This window comes from Nelumbo lutea, chromosome 7 (assembly GCF_056320005.1).
Source record: "Nelumbo lutea isolate HS-2025 chromosome 7, American lotus-T2T, whole genome shotgun sequence".
Taxonomy (NCBI): domain Eukaryota; kingdom Viridiplantae; phylum Streptophyta; class Magnoliopsida; order Proteales; family Nelumbonaceae; genus Nelumbo; species Nelumbo lutea.
The window spans coordinates 47502550-47520429 of record NC_142690.1 but is presented as its reverse complement, the minus strand read 5'-3'; positions in this window follow the sequence as shown (position 1 = coordinate 47520429).

The window sequence follows — 17880 nt, the reverse complement described above, 5'->3', positions numbered from 1 at the left end:
GAGTTCCAAATCAGGTTGGCGATCCAGAATTCCACTAGTCTAGACTCGGAACTATACTACCCTGAATGCAAAGAAGGGAAAAAGTTTAATGCAGATCAAAATAGCTGAGTACGTGAGATGGCTGCCCAGGATGAGAGGCGACCCTGTCAACCACAACCCGAATAAGTATTGCCATTTCCATCGTGACATCGACCATGACATAGAAAGTTGCCAGAACCTGAAAGATGAGATCGAGGAACTAATTCATCATGGCTATCTGAGACAATTTGTCAAGCACGACAAGAGAAATGACTGGCCTATCGACCATCGCAGGAAGCACCATAACCGAGTAGGCAACATAATTGGGATCAGTTACCTCGGGATCCACCACCATCAGGGAGGCCGATTCACAGAGTGATCAACATGATCACCGGAGGTTTTATAGTAGTAGGTTGTAGTACAACGGTGGGGAAGAATACAGTTCCGGAGTTGGAGTAGGAGGACGAGAACCTGTCGAAGCACCCTCAGGTGGAGGAAGTCATCTACTTCACCAAGGATGATGCTCACGGGGTCCAATATCTACACGATGATGCCCTCATTGTCAAAATGAGTATTAATGACTTTGAGGTAAAGCTAATTCTAGTTGACTCAGGGAGCTCGGCAGATATCCTATTCCTGGAGGCCTTCGAGAAGATGCAGCTAGAGCAGAAAGACTTGCACCAGTGATGTTCCACTCATTGGCTTTAGCGGAAATGCAGTGAGGCCATTAGGGCGAATTAAAGTGCCAATTGTAGCAGGGTCAGAGCCCAACACAGTCCAGTTCGAGCACACCTTCTTGGTTGTTGCCACCTTATCCCCCTACAACGCAATTCTACGTTGACCTATCTTGCGTGCACTTCACACGGTGGTGTTGACCTATCACCTCTTGATGAAATTTCCAACGAGGTATGGAGTAAGGGTCATATGGGGCAACCAGTTTGAATCACGAAAGTGCTACATCATGGCACTAAAGGGCAAAGGTAAGCTGGCGGACAACGTTGAGTTGGAGCTAAGGGTGTCAATTGGACTATATTTGGTCCAATCCGATCTAGTCCAATATGAGTCCATTATAAATGGACCAGGTTCAATCCAATCCAATGAATGTTTTGGACCAATATGGACCAGTCCAATTCAATGTCTAGACCATCCAATAAAAATTCATTTTGATGTAGATTGGTTTCAACCCAAACACAGTCCACTAACACATATATTCTTATCTTATATCAATGGACCAGATATTGGCTTAATCCAACCCAATCCAATATAAATTTGTTATGGACGGACAGGTCCAATCCAATCTAATAAATATTTTGGACCGAATTGGTCCAATCCAATGTCTTGTTGGTCCGTCCAATCTGTCCAAGTTGATTTTGGACTGGGCGGGGTGTAACCCAAAACCACTCCATTTACACCCTTTGCTGGAGCCACCCTTGAGCACACAGATGAGCGAGCTCAGCCAATGGAGGATACAGTCCTGGTCTCGGTCTCTAATATCGAGCCCACGAAGACTATCTAGATTGGATCTCGCCTAAAGAAACCACTTTGGTCGCAACTGGTAAGTTTTTTACTTGGTAATTTAGATGTTTTTGCATAGTCCGCAGCAAAAATGCTTGGCATAGACCCTAATGTGATAAATCATAAGCTTAATGTGGACCCTTTAGTCAGGCCAATCAGGCAAAGAAAAAGGAACCTCACCCTAGAGAGGTGGGGGGTAGTAAATGAGGATATCGAGAAGCTCTTTGCAGTACACTTCATTAGAGAGATCTCGTACCCGAGCTGGGTTGCCAACCCTGTGCTCATGATAAAAGCCAAAGACAAGTGGCACATGTTCATCGACTACACCTACCTCAATAAAGCCTGCCCAAAGGACAGTTTCCTGAGGTTGTGTCAACTAAGCAATCTTAGATATGAAACCACCTAGGTCAATAAAAGAGCTACAAAAGTTAACTATCCGAACTGCCACCCTAAACCAGTTTATGTTTAAGTCAGTTAGGCGGTTCTTACCCTTTTTAAGGCTATTAGAAAGAACGAGGGCTTCGAGTGGGCCAAGGAGTGCCAGTTCACATTCGACATGCTCAAAAGGTACTTAAGTTCACCACCTATGTTAACCCGACATGAGCCAAGAGACGAATTAAAACTTTAGCTCTTTGCGAGTGACGAGGTAGTGAGCTCGGTATTGATGAGGAAAGTAGACCATGTCCTAAAACCTATCTATTATATAAGTAAGTTTTTGCATGCAGTTGAGAGCAGGTACCTCAACATTGAGAAGCAGGATTTTGCCTTAGTCTTGGCAGCCCATAACTTACATCCTTACTTCCAAGTGCACACCATTATTGTCTTAACTAATCAACCTCTAAGGCATGTCATTCAGAAGCCCAAGGTCTCAAGATGACTAATGAAATTGGCAATCAAGTTGAGCGAATATGACATTCAGTTTGAGCCACGCCCATCAATTAAAGCACAAGTCTTGGTTGATTTTGTTGTCAGGTGTATGTTCAGCACGCTGACCCCTAAGGTCACTGAGCCAATTAACACATTGGAGGTGTCAACCAATGTGGCACCGTCCCGGCCAAGGAAGTCTCTTCCTGGGATGAGGAGCCCTCGATCCTCCACATTGATGGCTCTTCTAACCAGTGAGGAAGCAAATTTTGGCTTATACTCTACGGACCTAGCAAAGTGAAGCTGGAGTACGCTCATCGGTTTGTGTTTGAGGCGTTGAATAATGAAGCTGAGTATGAGGCATTAATAGCCGGGCAGACTTTGGCAAGAGAGGTCGGTGCAAAGAACGTTGTGGTGTGCAGTGATTCGTATCTGGTTGTAAACCGGGTGAATGGAGAGTACGAGGCCCGGGAGTCCACCATGCTGGCCTATTTGGCCAAGGTGAGAAGCTTCTACATGTCTTTCGCTCTTGGTTCATCCAGTAGGTACCAAGGACAAAGAATGCAAAGGTCGATGTGCTTTTCAAGCTGGCCAGTGCAAGCGACGTCACAAAAAGTACAGTATATGTTGAAGACCTATCGTAACCTAGCATCGCGAGGGCAGCAGAAGAGGTCACTCCCATGTTGAAAGTAGAATCGAGCTAGATGGATCCACTTGTTGATTATCTGCTTCCCGTTGTCAGTTAGCTTGCTATGTCCTTATTGGTGAGCAGTTGTATAGGAAATCCTTCACGCTCCCATACCTACACTGCTTGCAACCTTTAGAGGCAAGGCAAGTGCTACATGAGATCCACGAAGGTCTTTCTGGAGGACATTTGGGGGGGGGGGGGGTAAGGCGCTCACCCAAAAGTCCCAAAGGAAAGGCTACTACTAGCCTACAATGAAAGCGGATATACTCGAGCACATCCAGAAATGTTATAACTGCCAGAGGTATGCCAACATACTTCACCAGCCCATCGCTGACCTCAAGTACTTGACCAACCCGTGGCCTTTCACCTACTGGGGAATAGACATTTTTGGTCCATTCCCACCAGCGGCCGGGTAGAGAAGGTTCTTGGTTGTGGTGGTTGATTACTTTACGAAGTGTGTGGAGGCCAAGCCACATGGGACAATCACTACCCGGGATGTATAGAACTTTTTTGGAAGAACATAGTATGAGAATTCAGACTCCTGAAGGTGCTAATATCTGACAACAGGAAACAGTTCGAAGACATAAAGTTTTAGAACTGGTGTGTCAAGATGGGGGTCCAACAGAATTCACTTCGGTAGTGAATCTATAGGCAAATGGATAGGCCGAGGTGACAAATAGGGCAATCCTCTATGGACTCAAAGCTCGCCTTTCTCGAGCTAAGGATTTGTGGGTTGATGAGATGCACAATGTCCTTTGGGCCTACCGGACTACAATCAAAATGACAACCAGAGAGACCCCATTCAACTTAACGTATGGTACAGAGGCCATCATCCCTACCGAGATCAAAGTACCGATCTTGCGGTTAGAGGCGTACAACGAGGAGGACAATGTTGACGAGCTGCGGACCAACCTCAACCTAATCAAAGAAGTGCATAACCTGGCCTATATCTGGACTATGGCTTACCAACAACAAGTAGCTCAGTATAAAAATGCCCGAGTCAAGCGATGCCACTTCCGAGTTGGCAACCTTGTACTCCGGAAAGTTATGGTGCCTAAGCCTGGTGTAGGTAAGATGTGATTAAACTGAGAAGGTCCATACAGAGTACGATGGGTATTCAGAGAAGGAATGTACAAGCTTGAGACATTAGAAGGAGGTAGGTACCCCGTGCCTGGAATGTTGATAACCTCATAAAGTACTATCTATGAGCTCAGGAGTTAAGCATCCGCGACTTCAACCAAATAATCAAAATTTTCACCAAGTATGAAAGACTATCAACTTCGGCAACCTAGTCAAGCATGTTAGAAAGCCATATTTCAAAGAGAATTCAAAGGGGATGCCAAGTTGCTTTGTGCGTAAAGGCCTCCAATCCTGACCTAACAGTGACCTCAACGGTCTAATAAAGCCTAGTTGCTTTGGCATATAGGCAGTTCGAGTATATCTTTTATTATGCCTAGTTGGCACATAGGCAATTCGGGTCATATCCCATAGTACACCTAGTCACCTTGGCATACAGTTATCTCGGGTTTATCCCCTACTATGTCTAGTCACTTTGGAGCTAGACACCTCAAGTAAACCTATACTTAGTGTAATCACCATGGTAAGGCAGAGGTTGGTTAGTCTTCGAAGGTCTAGAGATGGCAGCAGGAAAGAGAGAGGATGTAGGGGAGAGAGGAGAAGAGAAGAGAGAAGGGAGAATCCCATTACGAGAAACCCTAGGTCAAAGTTATGATTGTGTTGTCTCCCTAGGGAATAATTGCTCTCTCCCTTTTATAGAGAGGAAGTTAAGGAAGAAGTTCTTTCTTGTTAGGAAAGGGAATCTTTTCTGTTAGAAAATGAGATATTTCCTTTAGTTTGACTATTAAGGGATCATTATCAGAGAATCCTATCCCTTCCGGATTCTCTCCGTATGTGACTCTATTATATTGACATGTCGTGGGTGACGTCATTGTTTGGCAGGCATACTTTTATTGAACCTGCAGGTGTAATTTAAAGACGCATGTGTAATTGGCATTTATTCTCGATCTACCATGATTCCATGGTTTTGTAATAGTGTCGGGTTCATCGCAGCTTTACGCGTGTTAGGGTTCATCGAAAATCCATGTGTGTCCAAGGCTCATCGCAAACCTGTGCATGTCTTAGCTTTATCACTGATTCGCACTAGCTGAAGTTCATTGCGACCTATCCTAGGTATGAGTTCATCGCAATTGCGGATCTGCGATGAACTCATCGCAAGTTGCGATGGCTTCTGGATTCATCGCAGGCGTCCATGTAGTGTTGGTTTGACACCTTTTGTAACTAGGTTGGTAAATTTACATCAGTATTATCAAAAAAAGGGAAAAGAGTTCTTTAGACTGAGCTCGGAGGCTCGACATGTTACACAAATACAAGGGGGTCTAAGAAAAGAGGCAAAGGTTTCAGACATCTCGGACCTCCTCATCCCCGTTTCCAGTAGCAGCGGTAGCACCCTACTCGTCAACTTCTTCCTCCATGATGCCCTCGTTGGCGATGTCCATATTGGTTTCCTCCCCAACACCCTCATTGGTCTCATCGTCATCCTCCTCCTCGGAGTCTGGGTCTTCGTTGACCTTGTAGGTCATCTCCTTGGTGCAAGCAGAGGAAGTGATGGATCCGAAGTCAAGCTCAGGATACACCAACCTCACATGCATCTGATAGAGCTTAAAGCCCTTACGGAAAGCCGAGGTGCTTAAGTCCTACCTCTTCCTGAGAAAGCCCGATGAGGCCTTGTACTCCTTGATGGCATGGGCCTTGGCCTCCTTGATCGCGTCAATAAGAATGGCTTCATGTTTGGAAAAGGAAGCTTCTTTTTCCTCGAGATCTTTCCTGAGTTTTACATTGTCGAGCTCTAGCTCCTCGATATGCTTCCTCTCAGACACTAGCTCATCTTTTAATTTGTCACACTCCAGCTCATCTTTCCTTGAGATATTTACTAAGACGATGCTGCCTTAGCCTCAATAGCCATCACGAAGTGCCGCTTAGATTGCTTTACGAAGGTATGTGCCACGGAGTTGATCTGCAGAAGAAGATAAATTCCCCAAGTTTAAGAAAGCACTCCATAAACAACACAGTAATGGGTTCGAGGACTTACCACCATGAAACAATGCATCACTTTGGTGCCCAACTCGGCATGACACGTTGCAGTCATGTTGGAGACCTCCTCGGGAAAGATGGCCTCCGGTTGTTGTAAAGGTATGTCCGAACATCCATGATAGACTGCCTCTCCTCGGGGAATTCTCCCGTGAAACTGCCCCTGGGACATTGAGGGTGTACCCCGAGTGACCGGGCCACCTAGGGCTGGTGTGGCGACTTCTTGTCCTGGTCATCTTCGACCAAGTTGTTGACTAGAACTTCCTCAGCCTTGGTGGAGGAAAAGGGCTCAGTAACTGTCACCCAAGATGTATCTCTGCTGGGATGCCTTTCTCTTCCTCTTCTTTTTCTTCATATCCGAGAGCAACCCCATAGTTGAAAGATCCGACATGTTGCCTGCAAAAGAAGGTCGAACCTCTGCTAAAACAGTATGAAGCAAAGTAGTAAAAATTGAGTACCCACACCCGAGGTGACGACCGACCCGGAGGAGCCTGGTCTGAATAAGCTTATCCTTAGATAAAAAGTCCTCCAACTGTAGATCACATTCCACCAGGTCCCACATCCTGGTCTCCATATGCTCATCCAGCTCTTCCCTGATGTCCTTGATCCCTTTCCTCTAGTGTGTCGGGAAAGGCCACTTGGTACCTAGGGTGACAAAGAAGTACTTGCTCTTCTAGGCCATGACTTTAGATGGGAACATATGATGAAAGTTGTACCAAAGCCGGTAGGACAAGTAATAACTGAATTTCCCCAAGCTACTAGCTGGGTTTTGCTTGATTTGAACAAGGGCAGTGAAAGTTTTGATGTCTAGAGGGAGGCTGAGTTGGTGAAAAAGGGAAATTTTACCGACCAAGGTATAGACGAAGTTCGGGTGCAATTGGCTAAGGGTAATATTGTAAAAATTCAAAGCCTCGGGGATAAAGGGGTGAAGTGAGAATCAAAGATCGCCTTTCAAGACTTTTCCGAAGATGGCAACTTCATTTTCCTCATTCTCCCAAGGAAACCCCCTGTCTGGAAGAGAATAGCCGAGGTTATCAAGGAATCTATACGCAATAGCTAGGGTATGGATCACTTCGATAGACAACTGCTTGGGACCAAAGTGGTCCAGCTCTATAGGGCGAGCTTCCCGATGAGAAGACAAGGCCCTACGGAAGGAAAGGAACAAAAGAGTGAGCAAGGGAAGATGACTCACAAAAGAAAAGGAGAAACAACAAACCTCGATGACTGACCTGACTACTCTGATGATGCATGCTCCGTGACCTCTAATTGCACAAGATCTCAAAGTGGGATGAAGAAAAATGAGTCCCCAAGGGCCTTATTTATAGCTGGTATAACCGACCACGGACGGTCCAAATCGATAAGATCCAATAGCTACGAGGGGTTCTTCTGTTCGCATTTCGAGGTCGAATTTGTTTAAACACATTTTTGACATCCGTGGACTTTATAGTCTGTGTGATGTCTATGCGTATCCAAGACGTGACCTTGCCCTGAGGTTGAGCTAGCTGGGTTGTTCAGGTCAGACCCATAGGATTGACCTTGGCCAAATTCACCCAAACTCGTCGTGAACTCCCACCCCAAGTTGACCACCTTAGGCTCAGGAGTGGGGAGCAATTTGCGAGGGATAATTTGGTTCGACTCGTTAGCATGCAGATGCGTGGAACGACTTGTTAATTAGATGACATCTCAACATTTCTGAACACCTTAGCAGGCCAGGTCAGCTCGGGTACCTCAGGTACCTAGGCTAAAATTGAGGTTTGAGCAGCTTGTGATGTCTCGACCTGCTGAGGTGCCATGTAGCCCTCTTCTAGAAGCTAGCCAACTTTATCCAACCTCTCCAGAATCACACTACACGACAATGGACCTTATCCTTATCCCGCTCAGATCAGAAGGACTCGGATAAGGCTTATCAGCTCACACGGAGTCCATCTTTGGGTGTGGGACAAACTCCGAGTTACACGGGCCGGTGATCTCAAACATGTTTCATGAGGCCTACGACAGATTGTGCAAAATCACAAGGTATGTGCGATTTTGCTCTCAGATACTAGCAATCTTGCTTTCAGATGTCTCTAAAATCTCCAATTTGCGAACTTATTCATCGGAGTGCCCACACCGAGTAAAGTACCCTAGAACCTCTGATACTATTTTCTTGTAGTTCGACTGGCCATGCATTAGATTGACGTCCGAGCTACCTTCCATCTAGGAGCGTTCAGATCACGCATCATCATCGGTGATTTCCGCTACCCGAGCACTCTGAAATTTTTTCCCTTGTAGCACACTTCAACTTGAACGTCTAGACATCAGCTTGGCACAGCCAGATTGACATCCAATCAGAGTCTGAGTCAAAGTGCACGAGGGAGAGTTCAGATTGCATGGCATCAGTTGGTATGATAAGGGTATGGATGATGAGGGTGTTGATGGTTTTGCAGCAGTGCATACTAAGGGTATGAGAGGGGATGTTGGTGAAGGAAAAGGTCATGATGGGGATAATGAGGGTGTGGCAACTGGTGTTGTTGAAGGTGTACAGGGTGGTGGTTATGATTGTGTAGCAGGAGATGGAAAGTGATTATGACAACCAATGTGGAGGGTGTTAGCTTCGAGAAGAACATACCCAACTCAAAAGGATGGAGTCACCACCCATTTTTCAAAGGAAATGGGCCCTCATGATAAGGATATGGATGATGAGGGTGTTGATGGTTTTGCAGCAGTGCATGCTAAGGGTATGAGAGGGGATGTTGGTGAAGGAAAAGGTCATGATGGGGATAATGAGAGTGTGGCAACTGGTGTTGTTGAAGGCGTACAGGGTGGTGGTTATGATTGTGTAGCAAGTGATGGAAAGTGATTATGAGGGTGTGGCAAGTGATTATGACAACCAATGTGGAGGGTGTAAGCTCCGAGAACAACATACCCAGCTCAAAAGGATGGAGTCACCATCCATTTTTCAAAGGAAATGGGCCCTCATTTTCAAATTTGGAAAATTTGATTTAAGTTTTTGATAGTGACTCCATTCTCTATGGGAAAAGGCACACAACCGATAGATTTTGGGTCCCAAAGATTGGGAGAGGGAAGGTATTAGGCACCCCACTCTCCAAGTTGGTGTTACAACCTAATACAGGAGTTATTTATGATTAATTTCCTTTGGAGAAAAACAAAAATGGTTGCAAGAATTTCTTAAATTTGGACTAACATGATTTCAACTTCTCCTAAGACCAATTTTTAGGTGATGTTATCGGGTCTTAGGTATTGATTTCCTTAAGACCCTCGCCTCTTACCTCTATTCTCAGTCAAGAAGAAATTGCAAATGATGGTTCTCCATTTTAGAACTTCAAACAACCTAGAAAAACTAAAAAAAAAAAAAACAGAGATTATGGAATCAGGTTTAAAAGTTAAAATGGAAGACTTACCTTTCATATGTACCTTGATGGGAGCTTTCTAGCAGTGGAAATAATTTTAAAGAAGCTAGAATGAGATACTAGGATGGATGGTGTGCTTTTTTGTTTCAAATCTTGTAGCTAAAAACAGATGGGCAGATTTGAAGTTTGATCTTCAAGGACTTTGGGATTACAGAGGTTTGGGAAAAATGTTATTTTCTTCTCTTCTTCTCTTTAGATCTCTCTCTTTCCGGTTTTCTCCCTCCTTTCTCTCTTTCTCTCTCTCTCTCTCTGGGGGCCTCACTCAAGTTTTCTCCCCTTTTCCCCCTTTTGATCTCGAATTAGATCAATATTTATAGAGAAAGGGAGGAGGGTCAAGTCTGAATTCGTTCAGCTATAGTGTTTGTGATTCAACGAAGGTTTTTCACACAAATAGTTAAAGATTCTTCAAAGAAATAGATTTCAATCAAGCTTTCCTATTTGGTGAAACATTTTCTTTGATTTAGGGATAGTTTTCAAGGGTTTTGTGCATCCAGTGGGAGCTTGGGGCATACCAGTCATGGTAGTCTCGTATTTGGGGCTATCAGTGGAAGAAAATGTAAATTTGATGAACTTTTAAATTTAGTTTTGTTTTTTCTTGGCTTTAAGTGGGGGTATCTTGGGGTTTTGGGGTTTTAGGGTCTATTAGGCTCTATTTCATTGGTCCACGTGTTCTAATGGGTCAAGAATGGATTTGACATCAGTCATCACCCTTTTGAGGCTTTAGGTTGGGACATATGACATGGCAAACGGATGAATCTGGTCATAAAATTTGATGTGCTAGGTTTTTTTTTTTTTTTTTAGGTTTCTAAAGACAGTAGTGAGGTCTGATCAGACAAATAAGGGCAGAATGATGGAGTTTATGGCTGACAAGTTCGAATCAATGAGATTTGTCAAAATAGGATATTGGTATGATTAAGGGTCAAACAGGGGAATTTTGGGGTGAAAATTGGTGGGTAAGCTCTTTTGATCATCCCAAATCTGATGAAAGGTATGGATCTTTGATCAGAGGAGTGGATTAACATATTTAGTTCGGGTCATGGTCTTAGCTTATGATTTTTCAATCAACAAGAGGGCCCGAAATGGAATCTTACTTTTCCAACAATCAAATGGAGATGTTTAGTTGTGATATTTGACGTGTTAGGGTTTTTTGGGTATCCTAATATAATGGTAAGGTCTGATTGGTCATGAAGTTGGGATGGCGGATGTTAAACTCTAATTAATGTGATTTGCTGAAATGAGATCTAGACTTGATAGGAGGATCAAATAGGGGAATTTTGAGCTACAATTTGGTAGGTAGGCATGGATTAGGGTGAGGATTCAAGTGGATGGTTCTGATCTAAGAACGATATGGTCAATCTTAGTAATCGTTCAGGGCGATCAGAATGGAATCTTGTGTTTTACGGTTAGTTATCATGTATTCGTGTTGGGATTCGCTAGTTGATTGTTTCCTAGTGATCTTGGGGTGATGCATATGTTAGATTTGATTTTATAGGAGTTGGAATTTGAATATCATATAGATCGAAGCCGTTAGAAAGGAAGTTGGCGTAATGAACAATGGATCTTTGTAGTTGTTTAGTCATGGAAACTAATGTTAACTAAGTTATAGTTTTTCCATGTTTGGGGATGATGTCTGATCGAACATTGATGTTGATCTCACGGTTCTTATTTGCCTAGTGGATTGAGTCAAAGGAGGGTATTTCGGGGTTTTGGAAAGTCTCAAGTTGATCTGGTTGTGTTTCCTAGTTTTTGGGGTCTAAGAGGAGGGTACATAGAGGTAGGGTGAAAGGACCGAGCAAAAATTGGGTGCTGACAGGTGCCCCTCTTTGTTGGAGGTAGCAAGCTACCAAACAACAAAAAATAAAGTACAAAAAGATTTTTGTGAGGACCAAGAGTTTGGAGGAGGAGATTTCACAACTGGAATTTCAGTCAAGGTAGAAGTTGATGTAATGCAAAACCTTTTTTTGGAAATTGTTGTACCGTCCCAAGCCTTGGAAGGCAATTGCAACTGTCAAACAAACACGAGAAAAACATAGTGGTGCCATCCCAAAAATAGCTAGCATTAGTTGATGTTTGATTTTTTATTAATGAAGCTTGCTAAGTTTTTTTATGGATTTTAATTTTGATAGTTGATTCGATGGGTGCTTATTGGTTGGGTTTGATTTTTTATGTTGTGAAGTTTGAATTTGTTATTTGATGAAGACTTATAAATTATGATTTGAAAGATTATTGAGTTTTTATGGATTTAGGTTTTTGATAGTTAACGGATGCTTATAGGTTAAATTTGTATTGGTTTGACCATTCTATGTTGTGACATTTGAATTAGTGATTTGATGAAAGTTTATAAATTTTGATTTTAAAGATTGTTAAGTTTTTACAGATTTAGGTTTTTGGTAATTGATGTTGAAGCTTGAATTTGCTGTTTGATTCAAATGATTGATGGGATTTTACTAAGTTAATATGGATTTTGGTTTTTGATTGAATTTTTTATAGGTCTTGATTTTGATTTAAATATTTAATGGATTTTGAATTTTCATAGGTTTTGACTTTTGAAATTAGTTATTTGATCTAAATATTTGAATTTTTGTAGGTTTTAGTTATTTGATGGAGTTTGGATTTTGATTTAATTTTTTTTTGGTTTTTTATTTTTAAAAATGGTTATTTGACCTGAATGTTTGATGGATTTTGACTTTTGATTTGAATTTTTATGGGTTTTGATTAGTTATTTGATTTATGGATTTTGATTTTTACTTTTTGAAAATATTTGATGGAAGTTTAAAATGGATGTTGATTTTTGTTTTGGGCTTTTACGGGTTTTGATATTTGATGGAAGTTTACTAATTTAATATGAATTTTTATTTTTTATTTGAGTTTTTACGGGTTATTATTTTTAAATTTAATTATTTGATTTAAATATTTAATGGAAGTTTACTAATTGAATATGGATTTTGGCTTTTGATTTGAGTTTCTACGGGTTTTGATTTTTTTATGTTTGGTGTTGAAATAATTTTAGGAAACCATTTTGAAAATTTGACAAAGGTCCTGTGTTTGCTATAACGCATGTTATTGTTCTGATAAGTAATAAGAGCCTTCTAGATAGGAGTTACTTATACATTAAAACTTCGATAATTCGGGCGACGAAAATTGTGTAGTGCAAAGTGTACGATGTTAAAGTAAGTCTAATCCCCCAGTAACGGTTTGGATTTTATAAGGGTGATTTGAGGATAAGGTGGTTTGGTCACAACTTATCAAGCTTTCTGTGCGTCTAGATATACTGTCATGCATCGGGAACAAAAGATTTTTGAACTCTACAATTGATTTTAGAAATGATCAATCTGAAAGTTTCATTTCTATGAGTAATTTTGCCCGAATGCATCTCACATGATTTTTTTTTTGATGAATTTCGATGGGTATTTGATTATGCCTGAAGGAGGATTGCACGGAGCAAAAGATATTGATGAATTTTGACGGGTATTCAATTATGCCCGAAGATGGACCACATGAAGCGAAAGTTTTTAATGAACTTTGATATGTATTTGAATATGCCCGAAGGTGGATCACATGAAGAAAAGATATTGATGAATTTCAATAGGTATTCGATTATGCCCAAAGGCAATTTGTACGAATCAAAAGATTTTGATGAATTTCGATGGCTATTCGATTAATCCCTAAGGCAGATTTCATAAAGAGAAAGATTTTGATGAATTTCGATGGGTATTCGATTATGCCCGAAGGTGGATCACACGAAGTGAGAGTCGTATGAAGCAAAAAATATTGATAAATTTCGATGGGTACTTGATTATGCCCGAATGCAGATCGCATGAACTGAAAGATTTTGATGAATTTCGATGCATATTTGATTATGCCAAATGGTAGCTCGCATGAAGTAAAAGATATTGATGAATTTTGATGGGTATTCGATTATGCCCAAAGGCAGACCGCACGAAAAAAAGTTTTTGATGAATTTCGATGGGTATTTGATTATGCCCGAAGGTGGATCGCACAAAGCAAAATGCATTGATGAATTTTGATGAGTATTCGATTAAGCCCTAAGGCGGATCACACGATTTGAAAGATTTTGATGAATTTTTATGGGTATTTGATTATGCGTGAAGGCAGATCGCACGAAGCAAAAGATTTTGATGAATTTCGATGGGTATTCTATTAGGCCCAAAGGCAGATCGCACAAAGGAAGAGATTTTGATAAATTCCAATGGGTATTCGATTATGCCCAAAGGCGGATCGCATGAAGAGAAAGATTTTTGATAAATTTTAATGGGTATTCGATATGCCCGAAGGCAGATCACACAAAATAAGAAATTTTGATTAATTTCGATGGGTATTTGATTATGCCAAAAGGTAGATTGCACGAAGCGAGAGATTTCAATGATATTTGATTATGCCTAAAGGTGGATCACACGAAGCAAAAGATTTTGATGAATTTTGATGAGCATTCGATTATGACTGAAGGTGGATCACACAATGCAAAATATTTTGATGAATTTCAATGGGTAATTGATTATGCTCGAAGGTAGATCACACGAAGTGAAAGTTTTAATGAATTTGGATGGGTATTTAATTATGCCCGAAGGCGGATAGCATGAAGCGAGAGATTTCGATGAATTTTGATGGGTATCCGATTATGTTTGATGGCGGATCGCACGAAGTGAGGGTCACATAAAGTGAAAGATTTTAATGAATTTCGATGGATATTCAATTATGTCCAAAGGCGAAAATGCCCAAAGACAGATCACAAAAAATGGAAGATTTTGATGAATTTTGATTGGTATTTGCTTGTGTCTGAAGGTTGATTGAATGTAGCGAATGTTTTTAATGAATTTGGATGGGTATTTGATTATGCTCGAAGGCAGATCACTCAAAGCGATAGATTTTGATGAATTTCGATGTGTATTCGATTATGCTCAAAGGTAGATCGCACGAAGCGAAAGATTTTGATGAATTTCGATGGGTATTCGATTATGTCCAAATGCAGATCGCATGAAGCGAAAGTTTTTGAGGAATTTGGATGGGTATTTAATTATGCCTGAAGGCGAATCACACGAAATGAGAGATTTTGATGAATTTCAATAGGTAATCGACTACACCAGAAGACAAATTGCATGAAGCGAAAGATTATGATGAATTTCAATGGTTATTCGATTATGCTTGAAGGTGAATAGCATGAAGCGAAAGTTTTTGATGAATTTGGATGGGTATTTGATTATGCCTGAAGGTAGATCACATGAAACGAGAGATTTCAATGAATTTCGATGGGTATTCGATTATGCCTGATGGTTATTGGGTTATGCCTGAAGCTGGATCACATGAAGTGAGAGTTGCATAAAGCGAGAGATTTTGATTAATTTTGATGGATCTTATAAATTTTGGATGATTTAGATGAAAGAAAGTTTGGTGATTAATAACTTTTGGATTTAGACAACTTAGATGAAAGGAACTCACATAGAAGGATTAAAGGAATTTTAGGTAACTTTGGATTTGGATAGATGATACAAAGATCTTTGGATTAGGTGCATGCCAAAATTTTTATGAAAGACAATTTGATGAAAGATTTTTTGATAATGAAGGAGATTTGTATGAAAATTCTTAGATGGTTGGGAATAAAGACTTTTGAATGATTTTGGATTTTCGAAAAAAAATTTGGATGATTTGAAAAAATTTTTGGATGCTTTAGATAAAAGAGAAAAGGGATGCTATTAAGCTTCTCATTTTGTTTTTTTTTTCTTTTTTTTTTTGAATCAAACAAGAATTAGGTGGATGATCACATCATACTTCCGACAAAATTTTGAATGATTTTGGATAATGAAGGAGATTTGTATGAAAATTCTTAGATGGTTGGGAAGAAAGACTTTTGAAGTGGAGTTCGTGAGAGTCTAATGGTCTGTTTGGTTTGTGCGACTGGGATGGGAAAATATGAATATTTTTCAAAGGTTTCTATTTCCCATGTTTGTTTTGGGCGAAAGGGTGAGATGCGACAAAAACACATGTCTCAATTTCTGGGACGTGGGGTCTCACCAAATAAGTGCAACTCTACTGAGAAAGGAAGTTTAGTGAGAAAATTTCATCGAGGGAGGCAACTGAGCATAGTCTTCTTCTTAGGCACCACCCAAGAGTTTACTCACCGGCGGCATCTCTGGTTTTCATTGCCAAAAAATGGCTTTTAGCTTCCGGTGTCCAACGGTTTTGATTGCCCAAAAACAGCCTCCGACATCTGCCTCTCTAGATTTGGAGTCGTTCTTCCACAGTCATCACTGCCACCACCACCATAAGCACTACCGAGTTACTGGGTCCTGATTAGATGAGCAGATTGTTCAGAGCGTGACGAAGTAGGAGATTGCCAAATTTTGGAGGCAAAAGTGCATGGAGGAGGAGGATCACCTCCTTGCTGCTATCATGGTCGTAGCTCGCATCAGAGCATGTAATCTCACCGTAAGATCAAATTAACTGATAACTTTCATTTCTTCTCCCTTGAACAAATTAGTCTCAGCAATCAAACACAAGCAAGGTTCAAAGTTTAGTTTTTTGGGAAATTTATAAGTTGTTTTTTATTATTAAAAAAATTGGGGGTCTGAAACGCCTGGAAACAGGCGTTTTGGACCATATCTTTTTCAAAAGATACGATATGATATTTCCCATATCAGGCATATCGTATCGATACTTTGAACCATGAACACAAGTGACAGGGTTGAGAAAAAAATTCCCTTCTTATCCCATCCCATCTCATCTCGTCCTTTCTCAGCAACCAAACAGAAATGTAAAAGGACCAAAATGAGATTTTGTTTTTAGAGAACAAAATGGGTAAATTCAAGGTAAAGCCTACGCAATTATTTATTTATTTATTTATTTAATTTTTTATTTTATTCTATATTGATAGTTTTTTTTTAAGCCAAGACTGAAAGCAAAGTTCAAAATATCGATACGCCCGATACACCAGTATGGGCATATTAGGCAAATCAATACTATTTTTTTTAGTTTTTTTTTCTAAAACCGATTCAGGGGAGTCAGTTTAGGTCTCTTTCATCCCCTGAACCGGTCAGACCCTCGATACACCCACTACAGGAATGTATCAATGGGGTCCCAAAATGATACGTATCGGCCATTACATATTTGATATTTGAACGTTGGCTAAAAGTATATTTCATTTACGAGAGAATTAGTAAAAAAGTTGTCGGGGGATTTTATTATCCGTAGTTGGCTTATCGCAAGCCCAAAAAGCAAAAATTGAGCCAACCACTCAAAGCCATGAAGAGAGAGGGCGGGGCCGTGGGGTGAGTGAATATCCAAATTTAATAGCGGTTTAAATTCAATTAAAAACTTTAATATCTAGTGGACATTAAAAATCAATATCCAACTTTGAATTTAATATAAACAGAATTTAAATATTTATCGAATTGAATTAGATCACATCCAAAATCGATTCAATTATTTAAACGATATCAATAAGATATCAAACTTAAGCTATTATAGTATTCAAATAATTAGGGCGGTGGGTGTGGTTAGGAATTTGACTTAAAACTAATAAAAGATTCTTATCCGTACGTATTTCTTGAATTTATTTTTCATACATCAATTCAACATATAATGCTATTATATTCTGCATTTTTTATTGCAATGTAAATACAAATATGTATGATGGATATTTATCTATTTTTTTGTTCACGAATGCAAATTTGGTTTACATTTTAAATTGTTTTTGCATTTATCTTGTTTGTTTGGAATTGGTACAAAGTATGGGACCATCATTAAATGATTCAACTATCTTATGCTCCAATGCATTAATTTTAGTAAAAAAGTTAATTAGGTGGTGTTTTGTAGTGTGGATGAGAAATTGGTGGGTGTGGAGTAGTCCACACCACACCCTATGATAGGGACCATGGTTTAAAGTATTGATACGATACGCCCCGTATTAGGCGTATTGTATCATATCTTTTGAAAATGATATGCTTCAAAATGCCTATTTTTAGGTGTTTCGGAACCCTGACTCTTTTTAATAAAAAAAAAAAGATTGTTTTTAGCTTCACAAAAAACCAAGATTTGAAAATAAAAACTAAAAAAAAAAGTTTCGGACGTTTCTAAGTATCGATACGATATTGTCGATATATGTGATACTTTGAACCTTGGCAGGGACCAATTCACACCACGCCACAGTTCAAAGTTGTTCTGACCTATGGACAAATTGTGTGGACTGGAATAGTCCACACCCACAGTGGCATTCTGTAAAGCGTGGTGTGGACTGGTCTACACCACATTTTTTGATTTCAT